The sequence below is a fragment of the Crocuta crocuta genome, unplaced genomic scaffold, assembly GCF_008692635.1.
Source record: "Crocuta crocuta isolate KB4526 unplaced genomic scaffold, BGI_CrCroc_1.0 scaffold36, whole genome shotgun sequence".
Classification (NCBI taxonomy): domain Eukaryota; kingdom Metazoa; phylum Chordata; class Mammalia; order Carnivora; family Hyaenidae; genus Crocuta; species Crocuta crocuta.
Window position 1 is genome coordinate 21,906,219 of NW_027532203.1, and position 17,770 is coordinate 21,923,988.

Sequence of the window (17,770 nt, forward strand, 5' to 3'; positions counted from 1 at the left end):
CATTTAACAGCACACTGTTTCAATCCAACGGTTTCCCAATGTTTTCTCTCTCTGCAATTATTTCAGAATACTCACCCTCATGTGACTGAACCAAGATATTTGCACATTTCAGGGATCTAAGCCACTTCATTAAAGTAATGCTTTTCTAAAGATTTAATTTGGAGCCTTCTCCAATATAGGTCAAAATCACTAGTAAACTGATGCACTGACATTCCTAGTAGTAAGTTAGTTACAAGATGTCACATCCAGTCACAACCCATTGTGGGTCCACCCTTAAAACCTACAGCTACCACCTTCATTCCTGAAAGTGTCTGTTACAGTAGCTGACAGGATCTATTTGGGAGCCAGCAGTGTTCTTGGCAGCAATCAACTGACTACTGATAGGACTCAACCAACCTTTTAACTTAGGCCAGTATCTAAAGAGGGAAGACTATCTGTATCACAGTGCACTGGTATGGATTCGACTGGACTAACCTAGAGAAAGATTTGACAAGTAGTTGAATGCAGTAGTAGCAGGGGGCATCATATATCCTAAGCATGTAAAATCAATGGCAGAGCCTCAAGAGCAGGGTAAAGAGCAGGTAAGATGCTTTTCAAACAGGCTATTTGGTTGAAGTCCAGGGAATCTGACCACAGCTGTCTAATTAAATACAGTTGTAAGGTAGTTAAAGTAGATCTCTGAGGCCTATCTCCTTTTCCTTACACCCTACTTGCCCCACCTTAGGTAGTTTTTCATTCATACCTTTGATCCATTTTTGCTCTTTAGGTATTCTATATCCAAACCCTTTTTTCTGCCTCCTCAGGAAAAAAAAAAAAAAAAAAAATCTCCCAGGAAAGAAAAGGAAATGTTTCATTAACTTAAGTTCTGACATTTTTAAGCTTAACTGCTAACCACTCTTCAGAACCCCTAAACTCACACCCCAGAGGCCATCCCAGTTAGCTTATGGATAAAGCCTAGCTTATATGGAATATGTACTCCCTAAATTTTCAGCAAAGTCCTACACTTTGTTATAGAAATCACTTTCCAACTAGTATTTTTAAATCACCATTTTGGGGGAGATTTGTCCTCCTGAATTTTCAGTCAACACCTTCCAATTATCATCTTTTTATTAATAGTAAGAAAGACAAATAAAAGACAGCTACATTATGCTGAGCTCACGGAGAAAAAAAATCAAGACCTATCCTATTTACAGACAAAAAAGTCAATGTGGAATTCCTCATAAGAGGTACCATTGCCTGTGCTACCCAGTGATCATCATCTGAATACATATAAGCAATAGGCATCCAGCCTATTGATTTTATTGCTGAGCATTTATTGACTTTATAGCAAGTTCTATTTTCTTATCCTGTGTGTGTTCTGATAGAAGTTACAAATTTTTAAAGAAATCCCATCTGATCATACAACCTATCTTTCCATCCACCTCCACTCTTCAGAAACATTACCAGAAGATTATATTTATTCTTTTGTTTTGCTTATCAATCTAATAGTGATCTTTCTCTCTACTCTACCTTATTAGGTTGAACTTACCTGTAAACGCCAGTGCCCAGGCACTTCATGATATTTCACTGTTGAAAAAGATGTTGTGGGGCTGGTTTCTCACATAATCTTCTTGAGCTATATGCCTTGAGAAGTGCTAAGTGAAGGATTCCCTTTAGCGTAAAGCAACATCATCCTCCCTGATGCCCAGGTTTGGAACCTCCAAGGTATCCTCAATGCCCTTCCCTTTCTCACCCTGAAATTCCATTTGTAGTCAACCCCTGATCATTTCCTTGCATTATGTCCACCTCTTGCAATTATCACCTCCTTGTTGTAGGCAGAGTTCCCTGGGAAATGGACTAAGTTAAGATTTCTGTTTGGGAAGTTGATTATAAAGTGGCCTCGGGAACAACATCTCTTGGGGAAAATGGATTGGGCAAGCAGCAGTTGAACCTTGATGTACTCATAACAAAGCCTTCAGCCAATCCTGTGGTAAGCTGTAGAGCTGGAGTTGCTCAATAGAGAGGTCATCATTTGAGGAAAGAGGCCTTTCCACCCCAGTCTTGACCAATCAATTGAATGCAGAATGACAGAGGAAGCAGACTTAACCTTAGGCAAGGCATTGCCCTTCAGCAGGGCTATTTCCATAAAGGAACCATCTGGGAGCTATCAGGAGCTATCACTCCCAGTAACTGGGCAAAGTCAATGCCTTGGTCTTTAAAGTAAATCTGAGAGGCCCATCACAGCAACCACTGTTATTTGTAAACTTTCCAATCTTTGCTAGAAAAATGTTCTAGGAGCTATAGGATTTTTCAAAAGAAAAAAAGACCCCAGTTTTAAACTTTAAATTACACTGTTTTCCCAACACTTTTTTGGGAATTAACACTCTTACTCCGCTCTGCACACTTATTAAGTCATTTCAAACTAAAAAGAAAAAAGCAAATAAAATGTCAAAGTATAATTTTTGCCTTAAGGATCTGTAGCTGAACAGCAGACTTATATATTTTCCAGGAGCATTCCACTGGTCAAATGTCACCAAAACAATTTCCAAGCTAACCTGCCCTCATTAGTGCTCTGAGATTTTGATTACAAATTTATAAGAAACCTGCCCCAGACAGCCAGAGAGCACCTTCAAGACAGCCATCCTGTTGGCCCTCAGCATTTCCCACTGGGAACATTAGAAACCTTGCCCATCAACCAAAATAAACAGCTCCTCTCATGAATAGACCCAGTAAAGATCCTATAAATCATAGCTGTCAAAAATGTCAGTAGCATTGCAGAAGACAGAAATCAATCCAAAATTCATTAGTTTGCCTGACAAGAGCTTAATCTCATTGTTTAATACCAACCATGGCACCTCAGGTAGAATAGGAAGCTGCAAGAGATCATCTTGGTTTCCTGTCACAGAAACGTTTAAGGTTTATGGCTTAATCTGCCCTTCAGACCATTCCTTCTGTGGGCAGAAACCGTTGCCCCCTGCTTGGGGTCAAGTTGCCTGTGGTAGGAGTCAGGAATCATTCTAGTATTGTTATTTTTCACAGATATTAGTGTTATGGTTGGGTGGTTTGGAGGCATTTGAGGTAAAAAGGACACAGAGGCTACAGTGTAAGTGGAGTGTTTCTGTACATACATGAGTCAAAGTTTAAACATAGTTTTCTCATTATCAAAAACACTCCTGCTGACCAGAGGTCAGCAGGAACACCTCCTTCCCCTTCACATAACCCCTGATATGGCAGCTCTGTTGTGACTACATCTCTCCTTTGAGCCTTCCCTGGTTCATTTTAATAAGATTTCAAATGCGTACAAATATTCAGGATTCGTAGTGATGAGAGGTGGCAAGCAGGTGCAGGAAGAGAAAGGAAGCCTTGAGATTAACTGTGAGATCCCACAGATAATAGCCTCCTGTGCACAGAAAAAGGCCAAACTCCTTTTTGAAGTCATAGAGGAACCTCACAAACTGGCAAACACTCTGGCCAGGTTAACCTCCCAAATGTTCCACCAACCAACCTACACATTCTGACATCCCACATGACTTGGCTTCTTCACTACCTGTCCAATGCCTTCCTGGGCCTAAGTTTATTAGAAAACATCATCTCAACTCATATTAATATATTACACTAATAATCCTCGAGGGCTTTTATTGTCTGTGTACCTCATGGCCCGTAATACTGTCTTGTACTGTGGTTCTCTTTTCAAAAGAAAGCACTGATTCCCAAACACCTTGTTAAATACCAAAGGTGTTGAATCTTTTGTTCATTTTGAATAAGGGTGTAGAAATTTCCATTTACCAGATGAAGTATTATCACCATGAGGTGATTATTTCATTTGCAGTTTCCTTTAAAATTATTACTTTACAAACATTTCAGTTAATGTGAAATGTTTCATACAGAACCATCTACTCTGATATCCCTGGTACACCAAAAATCCAGAGAGTGAGACATTCTAACCCCTATCCATGAATGTTCTACTCCATCATCTAATACATAGAGCTTGACAATATGTTTACTATTAGCTGTTTTTAAAAATGTTGAAACTTTTAAGTTCTATTAATATCACATGACTAATTGTATTAGTGTCAAATGACTTTAGGCTAAAAAGACACATAATGGAAACTCAGGGTGGCTTATCTTCACAGATTATGGATGCAAGTTCATTGTGGATTATGTTTCTAAGTGATATTTGTTTTAAAAAAAAAAAGTGTACAAGTTTTCAAAAAGGTGCAAGTCCCATACAAAGCAGCCAGAACATGAAAAATAGCAGTTAAGTTCAAAACTATCAGTAATTACTTTACATGTTAATACACTAAATTCTACAATCAAAGGGCAACGGCTGAATTCATTAAAAATACTCAACAAACAAGACCCATCTTTATGCTGCCTATGAAAGACTCACTTCAGGAGTAAGGACACACACAAAGTTTAGGGGTAGAAAAAAGATATTTCATGCAAATGGAAACCAAAAGAAAGCTAAGGTAGCTATACTTAAATCAGACAACACAGAATTTAAAACCAAAACTGTAGTAAGAGATAAAGGAGGGTGTTATATATTGATAAAGGAGGCAATCCAACAAGAGAATTTAACATTTTTTTTTAATTTTTATTTATTTCTATGAGAGAGAGAGACAGCATGAGCAGGGGAGGGTCAGAGAGAGAGGGAGACACAAACTCCAAAACAGGCTCCAGGCTCTGAGCTGGCAGTCAGCACAGAGCCCGACGCAGGGCTCGAACCCACCAACCGCGAGATCATGACCTAAGCAAAAGTCGGACGCTTAACCAACTAAGCCACCCATGCGCCCTGAGAATTTAACATTCGTATGTACTGATGCAGCCATCATAGGCACCCTAAATATATAAAGCAAATATTAACAGAAGTGAAAAGAAAACTAAACAACAACACAATAATAAAGGACTTCAATATCCCACTTGCATCAATGAATAAATCATCTAGACAAGAAAAAAAATAAGAGAGTTAATAGAAAAATATCAGCTTTAAACACATTAGACCACATGGACTTAACAGATATACCCAGAATATTCACTCCAAAAGCAACAGAATACACATTCTTCTCAAGCACACAGGAAACATTTTCTGCGACAGTTCATATGTTAGGCCACTAAGCAAGTTTTAATAAATTAAAAACTGTAATCATATCTAGCATGTTTTTCAACAAGAACACTAAAGATCATTTAAAAAACTTAGTTCTACAGCAGCAAACTTGATATCCTAGAAGAAATAGATCAATTCCTAGAAACATACAAGCTATCAAGACTGAATCAAAGAAATAGGTAAACTGAACAGACTGATTACTCATGAAATCTCCTTACTAATAATTTAAAAACATCCAACTAAAGTCCAGGACCAGACAGCTTCATTAAATTCTACCAAACATCTAAATTAGAATACCAACCATTCTAAACTGTCAAAACACAGAAAATTAACAAATATTTTCAAAGTCATTTCAAAGCCAGGATTACCCAGATATCAGAATCTGACAAGGATGTCAAAAGAAAGACAAATGACACGCCAATTTCCCTGTACACGTTAGAGATGTGTACACATAGGGATGATAAACTGACAAAATAATCTTCAAAATATGAGCAAACTAAACTGAACATTAAAAGAATCATGCAACATGATCAACCAGGATCTAGTCTGGAAGTGCAAGGATGGTTCAATATCCACAAATCCATCAGCTTGATACACTACTGCAACAAAATATAAGTAAAAAAATCATGATATATTTCAGTAGATGCAGAGAAAGAATTTAAAGAAATTCAAATTTATTTATAATAAAAATTATCAACAAAGTGATTATCAAAAGCAAACATAACAAATGCCATATATGACAAGATCACAACATCAGACTCACCAGTGAAAAGCTGAAAGCCTTTTTCTCTAAAATCTCCAACAAGGCAAGGTCTACTCTTACCACTTTTACTCAACCTACTATTAAATTACTAGCCAGAGCAGTCAAGAAAAAAGAAAAGAAAGGCATCCAAATTCAAAAGGAATCCTGTGACTATTTGCATGTGACATTTTTATATTTAATTTTTTTAATGTTTATTTTTCAGAGAGACAGAGACAGAATGTGAGCAGGGGAGGAACAGACAGAGATGGAGACACAGAATCCAAAGCAGGCTCCAGGCTCTGAGCTGTCAGCACAGAGCCCAAGGCGGCTCAAACTCACAAAAACAGTCCGATCATGAAGTCAGAACCTTAATCAACTAAGCCACCTAGGTACCCCAAATATGACGAATTTTATATAGAAAATGTTAAAGACTCCACCAAGAGTTTAGAATCAATGAATTTGTCAAGTTAAAGAATACAAAATCAATATATAAAAATCTCTTGTGTCTCTATACCCTAATATGCTATCAGAGAGAAATCACCAAACCCATTTACAATTCTATTTAAAAATTCTTAGGAATAAACTTAACCAAGGACGTGAAGAACCTGTACACTGCAAATTAATGGAAGGAACTGAAGACCAATAAAGGACAAGATATTTCACATTCATAAGGAATATTATTAAAACATTCATATTACCCAAAGCAAGCTACAGATTCCATGCAATCCCTATCAAAACTCCAATGGCATTTTTCACATAAGTAAAAATCTGTATGGAACCAATAGGTTCCCTAATTGGCAAAGCAATTTTTAACAAAGAACTGGAGCCACCATACTCCCTTGATTTCAAACCAATGACAAAGCTATATTAATCAAAACAGTGTAGTATGCACAGAAACACACAACATCAATGGAAGAAAATAGAGCCCAGAAATAAAAAACACATATATATGGTTAATTGATTTACGGCAAAGGAGACAAGAATATACAATGGGCAGAGGACAGTCTATTCAAAAAATATTGAGAAAACCAGGCTAACCTATATGAAAGATTGAAACTGGAAACCACTAACTTATGCCATACAACAATATTAACTCGAAATGGCTTAAAGACAAATTTTAAACCTGAAACACTAACACTCCTAAAAGAAATCCTCAGTACCAGTCTTAGAAATCATTTTTTTCTTTTCCCTCTAACACCAAAAAGCAAAGGCAGCAAAAGCAAAAATAAATGAGACTATATCAAATCAAAAAGCTGCACAAAGGAAACTATCAACAAAGAAAAGGTAATCTATTGAACAGGAGAAAAGTTATCTCCACATTATTTATCTGATAAAGGATTAATATTCAAAATATACAAAGAACTCCTATAGCTTTCTAGCAAAAAGCTATCAAGAAATGGGTAGAGATACGAATAGATGTTTTTCAAAGAATAAATACAGATGGTCAACAGGTATATGAAAAAAATGCTCAATATCACTAATCATCAGGGAAAGGCAAATCAAAACCCCAATGAGTGAGCTCCTCAAAGTTACTGAAATGGCTATTATCCAAAAGACAAGAAGTAAGTGTTGATGAGGATGTGGAGAAAGGGGAAACTCTCATGCAATGTCTTAAGGATAAAGAATACCAAGCGATGGACTAAAATACATGGTAGCCTGAGTAGTCAAAGTGGATGAGTAAAGTCCTATTTCTCAAAATATCAGTCTCATGTACTTCATTAGAAGTATCATTTTGACTAATGGGTCCTCTTTTTTGAAGAAAAAAAATTCCTAAAAGGTTAAATACAATTCATTCATTATGTGAATTCAAGTAATAAATTTTTCAAGTTTTTCTGCTAACAACTAGCAAGGATCACCATAGTACTTTTATTTTATTGCTGTTTTAGATTTCTATTGCTGATGTAACAACCAACCACAATTTAAATAACTTAAAACACTTGTTGGTTATTCAGCAGTTTTGCTGCCCTGGGTTTCACAAGGCTGAAATCAAGGGGTCTATAATGGAGGCTCTATGGATGAAACTTCTTCCAAGTTCAGGTTGTAGGCAACCTTCCATGCATTTTTATAAGACTGAAGTCCCATTTCCTTGCTAGCTGTCAACTAGTTGTTACATACTCAACTTCTAGGAGCTGCCCACATTTCTTGACTTGTGGGCTTCTTCCTCACCTACAAGGTCAGCAACCTTGGGTTGAATCTCTCTAGTGCACTGAGTCTCTCTGATCTCCCCTTCTGATAAATTATGCACATGGTCTCTGCTGGGAGACTCTTGTAATTTCGTTGGGCTTCCCCAGAAAACCCAGGGTAATTTCTGTATCTTAAAGTCTGCTGATTCATAATTCCATGTACAAAGTCCCTTCATAACATTGCCTACCTTAGGGTTTAATTAACAAGGGATGGGAATACTAGGTTAGATCTTTTGAATCCTTCTTTCCACAATTAAGGAAGTTGGGATTACAGATCAACTGATTCTTGGAAAGATCTGGTGATATGGTGGGAAAACTTTAGGTAAATAACGTATGGATACAAATAGGTCAATTTTGAAATTGTGTTTATTGTTTGCATGTTTTATTTAAGAGCAAGCAAGCACAAGCAAGGGAGGGGCAGAGAGAGAGAGAATCTCAAGCAGGCTCTGCACTGTCAGCTCAGAGCACCCCATGGGGCTCGACCTCATGAACTGTGAGATGTTGACTTGATCTGAAATCAAGAGTCAGACAATTAACTGCCTGAGCCACTCAGGCACCACAGGCAATAGGTCAATTTTAGAGTGATAAGCTACAGTTAAAATAACCCAAATACTTTGGCCTGCTTTGTGTGTTTCTGTAATACCTCTAAAAATTAAGGTGCCGTAAATATTTATATTCTTACTACTAAATAATTTTCCCAACATAATGACATTTCCTTTTATAAGTCTTTGGTTTTATTTATTTTTTTAATTTTTTTTAAATGTTTTATTTATTTCTAGGAGAGAGAGAGAGACAGCATGAGCAGGGGAGGGTCAGAGACAGAGGGAGACACAGACTCTGAAACAGGCTCCGGGCTCTGAGCTGGCAGTCAGCACAGAGCCGGACGCGGGGCTCGAACCCACGAACCGCGAGATCATGACCTAAGCGAAAGTCAGACGCTTAACCGACTAAGCCACCCAGGCGCCCCTATAAGTCTTTGGTTTTAATCACTCTTTACCAATGTCCTTGGAAACTACAGAAATTTTCCTGATGAGAATAGTCAGCCCCTATTCTCCCCTTCCTTGAAAGAACCCTATTGCCAGTGTAAAAATCTGAGAACATAAACTTAGCAGGATCAAGTCATTTAATACAACCTTCTCCCATCCACACACTGTGACTGATCATGGAGGCACACCCAACACCCAGCATTTGGCAACCCTGCCAGATGGTCTCCCAGCCTGTGTCTGTACACTTCACTGAAGGGGAACTTCTTACTTCGTCAAGCACCAGTCCTATTGCTGGACAGCACTAATTAGAAAATTCTTTAGTAATTCCCAACCTTTAGTTTTCAAAGCCACATTTGACCGTTACTAACATGATGACCCTTCAAAGGATGGATCATGGCAATCAGATCTCTCAACAATCTTATATTTTCTACACTAAACAGCTAAATTTTATCTTATTCTTAGACAATACTTTCACCCCCCTATATTTCTCTATATAAATAGATGCTAAACTGCATCCCCTTCTGTCACACAACACCAAGAATTAAGAATAAAAACAAACTTCAGATGTGATCTGAAAATCCTAGGACCACAAAATCCTAAGTCATCATGTAACAGTACTTATGCTCCTTTGTATCACAAAAACTTAATTTTTTACTTTTCTGAATTTACTTTGCCTGGCTGTTTTTCTACATATTAGTCACTCATCATCCAAAGGGATTGTAAATATACAAAATCTAATTAAAATATGAAAATAATAAAGACACTTTAAATGAATGTCCCTTATTTCCCTTTAAATTCATTATTCCTGAAGTTGCAATTTCCAACTGAATTACGCAATTTGTAAGTTGCCAAAAAAGAGGAAAATACAACAGAAGTAATCATGCTGCTCATTGGGGAGTCATCTTCAAAGTATTTTCTACCATTGGCTGTCTAATTATCTCACTGAATTGGATGTTTATGCCTGAAGGAGATAGTAATTAAAAGTTGTACAAATTAAATAGCTCAGAAGCTTCACAGAAAACTGTACCTTTTCTTTATTATTCTGCTTATGCTTTGTTCATGGTTTTTTTTTTTCCCTACTCCCCCCCCCCCCTTTTTTTGGTCTTTAAGTGAATGTGACATGTACATTTCTCCTTACACTTGTGCCAGGAAGACTAAATTATTTTCATCATGGCAAGATGCAAGAAAAAGTCCTGAAAACAGGTAGGATCATCTTTGCCCATACTCATTATGATCTCTCCAGATCTGTGCTTGCCTTGTCCTGTTTTACACAAAAATTCTGATCCTTCTGACTCTGTCACACACAAAGTGCTGGTCCTACTTCCTAACACACATCTTTCCTCTCTGCCAGTCTATATTACTACCCTTGTGGAGAAGTCACAAGCAATGATTTAGTAAAGTCATTTCAAGACGGAAGAATGAGAAACAGAACTAAGCTATTTATCAAGTTTCAAGGACTGAGTTTTATCAGCTGATGGTGGGGGAAACTGTTTGGACCTATTGAGTTTTTGAGGTTAAGAGGCACAACTTCAGAATCACATACTGGAGTTCGAGTCTTGTCTCCATTCTGAGTCTAATTTCCTCATATGATACATACGATCATAGGCAACATAAAAAGAGGTCATGTGTATAAACATACTGGCACACTTCCTGGTACTTAAGTCTCAGCATTTTTATTCTTCACCATTATCAATCACAAAAGAAATGCTAGCTCATGCAGTCTTGGATTAGGTTTCATGCTTTCCTGCATGGTTGTTTCTCTGCTCGGGTAACTAGAAAATCTCAGGTGTTTTTTAGAAGACATTTTATGATCTGGCTTTAGGAAGGCTACTTATTTTGAGAGAGAAGGCTGGGGTACAGGGGAAATAGTTGCAAAACCAAGTAGAGAACCAATCAATTCAGGCCATCTCCAGATACCCTTCAAAGCTCAGAGGGGGGTGGCCTAGGCTGTATAGGGGTCAGGGATGAAGGGCCATTCTTTTGGTTCCTTCTTTCCAGTTCCAGAAAGTTGGGTGCTATGCAGAGTATAGGTGGGTCCCTGGCAATGGAATATAGTAACATGGCTCTTTTAAACAGAGAAACAAGGAGGCCACTGGGTTGAAGTGGCTCTAATGCCCTGGCAGTCTTCGTAAATAAACCAAAATATAAGTTTGTAAAAGCCTCAAGTTTATAAAGTCGAAACTCAGTCGATGACTGATCAGAGCCAACTAGTCTTCAAGTTATAGCCAATCAATAATTTTCTTACTTTGCTTCCACCTCATATCTGGAAAAGTCTCTCCCAGACTTGTTAGGGAAGCCCTCCTAACTACTCTGGGTTTGGTACTGCCGGATTGGAATAGATTTTTGCACAAATGAACTCTTAAAATTAACATGTCTTACTTTACTAATAATATAGAAGTGGAAGTCTTTTGAATACCTATAGTTCGGGGATGGGAGGTAACTACAGATTCTCTTTCTCCTTCTCCTTTATCCCTTATTTCTGTTTCTTCCTTCACAGAAAGCACTGGTCTCGGAACAGAAGTCAAATGTTACTTTCTTAAATCACCTAGTATTTAGAAACATTTTCCAAATGCAAGGTAAAAACTAAGTTTTCAAGTAATCTACACTAGACATGAGGCTCACAACCTCAAGACCAAGAGTTACCTGCTCCTCTGAGTGAGCCAGGCATCCCTCAAGGAAAAAAGAAAACACAAAAAAACAGCTCTAAAATCCTAATTTTATACGTAATTTTTCAGATAGGAGGTGCCACTTCTTTATATTCTTTTAATGCTGCAACACTTACGTTAAAACCAGGTGTATGCAAAATTTTTATGAGTAACAAGCTTGCTAGGTGGTTTGACTTTTCTGCATTTTATTAAACAAATTCTCTGGTTGTTCTGTCAATGCAAGTACAGCTGTTACGCTAATGATGAAAACATTAAATAAAATACTTGCCAGGAATAAAAATGTGATTTCCATGGTTTTCCATAGCCTAGGTTTATTCTTAATAAAATCGCTCTGGAAACATCTAGCTCCCCTCTAGTGCCTGAGGCGATGAGGTCTGATGTTCTAGCAGCCCAAGTGCTGCATTGTTTAACTGGCCTTGGCCCTGCCCTGTGATCTCTGCAAGGAGACTCCTCCTACCTGGAAGTCACCTGGGAATATTGCCTTATGGAAACAAATGTAAGAGCCTCTTTCACTTTGCACAATGTAATAGGAGGTTCCTGGGATGCTAAGCAGAGTACATTACAAATTAAGTCTGAACTGTTCCCCATCACCTTCACTTATAATACAATATTCCTGTGGCTTTACTTTGTAATGTGTGTTTGAGAGCAAAATTCAGCATTCTATGTGTTTACCAAGTTTAACAATACAATTAGAAATCTAAACAGAAGCCATGGGGGAGAAAAACCAGAGGATCTAAAAGCAGGGAGAAATAGAATTCCAAACCAGACCTTAAATGATACATCTGATTGAAGACAAAAAGCCTTCTCAGGCTCAGACTATAAAATGGGGAAAGAAGTTTTCAGCTTCTCTTCTATCCCTGATCTACCATTTTATGCCCTACTTCTACCTCAGAGCATCCAATTTTCTTTTGTTGAACAGATTCTGCTTTTTCGTGGCATAAATGAAGCAATAACCTACTCATACTGGAGTCCAATTCTTCCACACAACACCCTTGACAAGGTGTTCAATTTTACGAGACGATAGGAGAGGGCAGTGGCTTCAAGCCAGAAATGATCATAATTATACAGTAACATGGAGAGGGACTCTGAGCCCTAAGTTTTCCATGACTTTCACATCACAGAGGCAACTCTAGTATTTCTTGAGATCACGCAATCCTCATTCCTATTGTTCACAGTAGGTCACTGGAATTCTCAGTTTATTTTCCCAATTTACAGTTTGAACCAAACCTCCTAAGTTAGTTGATGCTGGATATATTTTCCTTGTAGGTCTGAAGTATCTAAGCAGTTTCCTGCATTGGCCAGTCCAAAATGGGAGGTTGGGGGAGGGAGTGGAAATGGATTTTCCTCGCTGATCGTAGAATATCCTGAAGAATCCTCTTCCTGAACAGGCTTTTCTATTGTTATCAGAGGTGGAGACAGGGTTGCAAATCAGCCAGAACCTCTATTGACCTTTAAGGCATAACCATAAAGCATGTTTTCCTTTTAAATAAAGCCCTAAAATAAACTTTAAAACATTTACTCTTCTTCAAAGTGGTTTCAGGGTCAAAGGCTCTCTGAGGCAAGTCAATTTCATCAGATGATTTTACTTTAAAAGGAGTTGCACATTTTCCTTGAGGCCTTGTGAGAAATTCTCCACTAAAATGTTTCATGTTTAAAAACAAAACAAATGATACTCTAACAGGTTCCCAAGTAAAGAAACTGCTATATCTATTGAAACTTCCTATAAAGCCTCTACTGAAGGCCTCATCAGGAGACAGAGACAGGTAACTGATCTAGGACTTTCTACCTCCAGTCATCTATTGTACTTGTTGACTCATTTTGTAAATGGCTTAACCCAAAAGCAAAACACCTGAGGGAGCAACTGATGTTCCCAAAAACATCCTTGTTAATATCAACTAATTACAAAAATTATAAGCACAAGGAAAAAAGAATCCTGTTTAATGCAGAAGGGTTGCTATTATAAAGGTAATGAGATACTGGTCATCACCAGTGAGCAGAATTAATCAAATCAAGCAATAATTAATCAAATCAAGCAAGTAAAAGCAGCTGTCTGACACCAAATATTTCTTGTCCCTCAGTCAAGAGGAGCTTGGCAATTGAAAACAGCAGTGTTACTTCCACCCAGCAGCTCTGTTAGTGGCTCCTTTTGAAATTACACTTAAGAAAAAATTGAAGGAAAAACAGAAGGTCGAAAACTGGTAACTGACCTCCATATTTCAGGTCAGAGACCGAGGAAAGGTCCAAGCTAATGATGAATTGTGAAGCAAGCAGCAAAGTGGTATTTACTTCTTGGATTTCATGGTCCAGCATTTAATTCCTTACTTGTAGAACAATCCTTTTCTTTTTTTTTTTTTTTTTTAACACTAAGATAGTCTCAAAGTGTCTTCCTTTTCCAATATTCCTATAATGCCCAATCCCCTCTGGAACATTTCATACAGGTGTTTACAGAAGAAATCTCACATTCTCCATTAAAATTCATATTCTGGGTTAGTTTTGAATTCTCTTCTATTCCATTCTAGGTAATTCTAAGGGCTCATCTAAGTGCTCTGAAGAATGTCAGAAATGTAGGACATAGTCTCCACCTTTAAGCTTATGACAGTTGGAAATAAACATCAGCAAATTCAAAACAAAGGTAAAGTCACTGCTCTCCACAGGCCGCCCGAGGAAATCTGTCCCCCTTCCAAGTACCCTCCAGCCTTTCTCATCCCTGTTCTTCTGGCCTCATTTTTACTCATCCTTCAACATCCACACCTTTCAAAGTGAAGCCAAATTCAGCAACATGTGTCTTAAAAATTATCCAAAACTTGTTAATAAAAACAATTAAAAGCCATTACAATATTATATGAGAGTACTAATAGCTCTTCCTCCAAATTATTTGATTCACAATGATTTGTGCCTGTTTTGACAAGAATTACTAACTAGATTCCAGACATTAAGTTACATGCTATGGAGTATCATCTCTTAGATGCAAAAATGATTTCTGATATAGAAGATAAACCCAAAATTAGAGTTCTATTGTCCTAGAATGTTGTCTACGAATTCATAATCTTATATCAAAATGCCTTTCCCTTCTGAATATGTAAATGTGTGCTCCTCAAATACCATGGAACCAGTTTTACTATCCTGATGATGATCCATAATTAGGTTCCATCTTTGAATCCTGTTTTTCACTTTTATGTAAAATGGTGGATGCATTACTATTGTTCTGTTCATTGCCATGATGTTTATAAAAACAACTAGAAGGACACCTGGGTGGCTCAGTGGGTTAAGCATCCAACTTCAGCTCAGGTCATGATCTCATGGTTCATAAGTTCCAGGCCTTCATCGGGCTCTGTTCTGAGAGCTCAGAGCCTAGAGCTTATTACAGATTCTGTGTCTCCCTCTCTCTGACCTTCCCCAACTCATGTTCTGTCGAAAATAAATGTTAAGCTTTTTTATAAAGCAACTAGAAATAAATCAAGTATCAGTAGGGAATGGGTAAGTAAATGAATTACATGTAAAATGGAGGACTATGCAGTTTATTGAGGTTTATAGCAACAAAATAATTTAATGTTGAAAAAATTAGCTTTCAAAACAGCATACATGGAATGTACTTTCATAACTGCATAAACATATGCATCTGTATATGAAAAAATTTCTGGAAAAGTGTTCACTAAGATCTTCATCATGATGGCTTCTCAAAGGGTAGATTTAAGAACTTTTATAACTTTGCTTATACCTCTTCTTTGTAAATTTTTTCCTGTAAAAAGTATTTCAACCAAAGGGTCATTTCTTAGGTTGGGAAAGACCTGTCTCTATTGAAAACCTGTGTAGATTGGACCCCTTTCTTCTGTGGCCCACTAGATAATGAGTGTATTTCTGGAAGAGCACACAATGTCCCTATAGTTAGTTCATCTGTAGCCTTAACATTCAAACACATTTTTGTGTTTGAGGCACGGTCTTTAATTCTTGGCCATCTGCAGCTCAGTTCTTTGCTTTTTCTAATGATTTTACTAGGTACTCTTGATTTCATGTCACCCTCTTTAACAGCAATCCCATTAAAGCTTGCACACTTCTCTGAAACCCCAGCTGTGCACACTTGGCTAAAGCCACAGTGGCTGGTCTAGATCCTTCCAGTCCTTCATTCCAGTATCCAGCATCTCATCTTTGTACTTTGATGTTGGAAGGAGACCCCCTAATTTAAGAAAAATTTTCAAACTGACTCCAAGTGTAATTTGGTTTGCTAACAGAGCCTGTTTCTATTCTGCACTGGTCAGGCCACAAGTGCTGAAGATAGCTCAACTCCACCTCGTGCTGGGCACTGTTGTTGAGACTACGTTTATTCATTCACTTATGAAGTGTTTATTCATCAACCATATGACAGGCACTTGACTGGGCTCTGGAAATTTGAGGGTAGCAGGATGAAGCTGTTTCCATTACTGAGTTTTCAGTCCAGTTAGGAAAATGATCATTTTCTTAGTATACCACAGGGTCAGAGAGCAGAGTAGGTTTTATAGGTGTGGTTGGCCCCTGGAAGGCAGTCAACCCAGGCCTTTCCCAACCTCCATGAACATTGCATGATACCAGGTTTCCTCCTCCTTTCCCTCAGCTGTCTTACTGACATATTTTCCACATTACCTCTCACCTGAGTCATTTTACTAAATTCCAGAGAGTACAGAGGGAAAGTATAATGTGCATTCACTTCATACCCTCTTCCCTTGGGATATTCATGACATACAATTTCCTCCTGTAAACTAAAAAATTCCTTTTAAATAAAGGCAGAGTTAATTATCCAAAGTGCACATCATAAGACTTTAGCAACCACAGTTTGTCAACCACTGTGCCAAGAGACTGATCTGTATTTGTAGGACACACACTTTGAGTTAAGACACATCTATAGTGGAACAGCTCCATGCTCCCTCTCAGGGCAATTTGTGATCAAGAGGCTTCTTGAGAAAGCAAGAGAAACTAACAGAATTTGTGGTTCATTAGGAGAATAAAGTTAACTAAACAATATGCGGTCAGGTCAAACTCCCGACTCAGGATTTGGTGATATCATGTTCTAGACAACTTATACTAATAATTCAGTGAGCTACAAAATTTAACCAGGAATAAAGTATTGCTGAGTACACACAAAATGTTTCTCAGTAGGTTAAGTTATAAACAGAAATCTAGAAGTGATCCTTGACACTTCTTCCTATTCCAGACCCTGTCATCAAAACTTGATTTTTCTTCTTGATAGATCTCTCTTCATCTCCAAGGCTACCATTCCAGTCCAAGATACCTTCCCCTGATCTCTCACCCGGATCACTCAATAAACAACCAAATTCTAAGGGAAATTTCCTTGGGCCTCTCCTTCCTGTTTTCCTAAATCCATATAAAATATGTCACCACCTACATAAAATCATACAAGGCCTTTTCCATGTTATTAGGCAAAGACCACAATATTTAGCATGGCCTGCAAGGTTTTCTTTCTGGCACCTGCCTGTTTTTTCCCCAACCACATCTCACATTTCCCCGTCTGCTAGCTCTATCAAGTTAAGGTTTTTGTTCTTGACCTTAAAGAACTGTATCCCTGCCTTTCCAAATCCTTGGCTTGAGGAGTTACTATGTATTATTTTCATTCACCATAACCTAAGTATGGTGTCTGGCATCTAGTAGGTATTTACTAAATGTTCAGTCAGTGAACATAGAATATGCTCAATAAACTTTAACAGATTTGATTACTTTATTGCTTTCTATTATTTTCCTTTGTACCATAAAATACATTAAAAATTTCTTAAGGTCTTTGAAAACTTGGATTTTTGTTTTGTTCTATAGACCCCTTATTATAACTATCTAGGAAGACTAATTTCACAAGCCAGTAAGATATATACACATGCACTTCATGAAGTGAAAGCATTTTGAAGACAGAACGGTTTTGCTATATTCTAAAAATTGTTTTTGAAAAGTGTCAATTCACCTTAGAAGTGTAATTAAATATCCACTGACATTAACTGTCAAGTAGCTTCATTCAATGAAAATCTTTATGCAGTATACAGAAATACACAAGTAACCAATATGGTGATTCGTGTACCTATGAATCAAATATTTGAAAGATTTTTTTTTTTTTTTTTTTTTTTTTTTTTTAT